The sequence below is a fragment of the Callithrix jacchus genome, chromosome 5 (assembly GCF_049354715.1).
Source record: "Callithrix jacchus isolate 240 chromosome 5, calJac240_pri, whole genome shotgun sequence".
In the NCBI taxonomy this organism is placed as follows: Eukaryota; Metazoa; Chordata; class Mammalia; order Primates; family Cebidae; genus Callithrix; species Callithrix jacchus.
The window spans coordinates 123,068,790-123,069,836 of NC_133506.1; the positions used below are offsets into that span (position 1 = coordinate 123,068,790).

A 1,047-nucleotide genomic window follows, 5' to 3' on the forward strand; every position below is an offset into this window, starting at 1 on the left:
ATTCTTCTGCCTCAGTATTCCTAGCAGCTGGGATTACAGACGCACACCACCACACCTGGCTAATCTTGTATTTTTATTAGAGACGGGGTTTCTCCATGTTGATCAGGCGGGTCTCGAACCCCCAACCTCAGGTGATCCACCCACCGTGGCCTCCCAAAGTGCTGGGATTTCAAGTATCAAAAAGCTATTTTAATACATGTTTTACTTTTTCTCTTCTTTATTTACATCACTCTTTCCCTTATCTCTCTCCTTGTCATCTTTTCTTTTTGCTCTCCTTTCTCCTGGCAATCTTGTTGATGATCCACAGAATGGACAAGTACACTACCACCAGCTGGTTGTTGGTCTTCAGGGAAAAGACCTTAACAAACTCCTGCAGGCTAATGTCTGGCAGCAGGTTGATGATCTGGTGATTGATGGGCAGCTTGCCTGTTGGTACTTTTTCCAGGTAGCTCCTGATATCCAGAAGCTTGGAGTTCAGTCCCTTCAAACCATGGACCTGGTTTGTGATCTACTGGGAAAGAGTGCCCACTGTCATGTCTCATAACATGTCTTTGATGTCTCATAACAAGTGTTCAACTTCCTCTGCTCCAATTTCACTGGTCACATGCTCTAATGTTTTTGAGGTTGGAGTTCCATCATCATGGACTTCTTCCACTGAAATGTATGTTTCTGTGGGCAGCCCTAGGCCCTTTGGCTTCATGTCAGTAATGACCAATACTGAGTTAGGACAGATCTTTTCATGAGTTCATTGATGGTGATGTCATTCTTTTGTAGTTTAGGACCTGTGTAGTGTCAGCCAACTATTCTTTCTCTGGCATTGACTTTCTTAAACATTACATACATGTTTTCCAAATCCTACAGAGAATTTGTCTTTGTCATCTTCATTGAAAGGAACTGCAAAACTGTTCATTACATCAAGTAATTTCTTGTGCCATGACCCAGCAATGTGCTTCTGGTTTCCAACCTTGACCATTTGATTGAAATGATCCACCACACGGAGCAGCACCAGGGAGTAACCACCACTTTCTGCACCGCCTGCTCTGGCAT

At 43.6% G+C, this 1,047-nt stretch overlaps 1 pseudogene; it reads right to left on the reverse strand.

The window, feature by feature from the left end:
- Positions 1-201: 201 nt before the first annotated feature.
- On the reverse strand, positions 202-1,047 carry LOC103793343 (26S proteasome non-ATPase regulatory subunit 7 pseudogene; annotated as a pseudogene).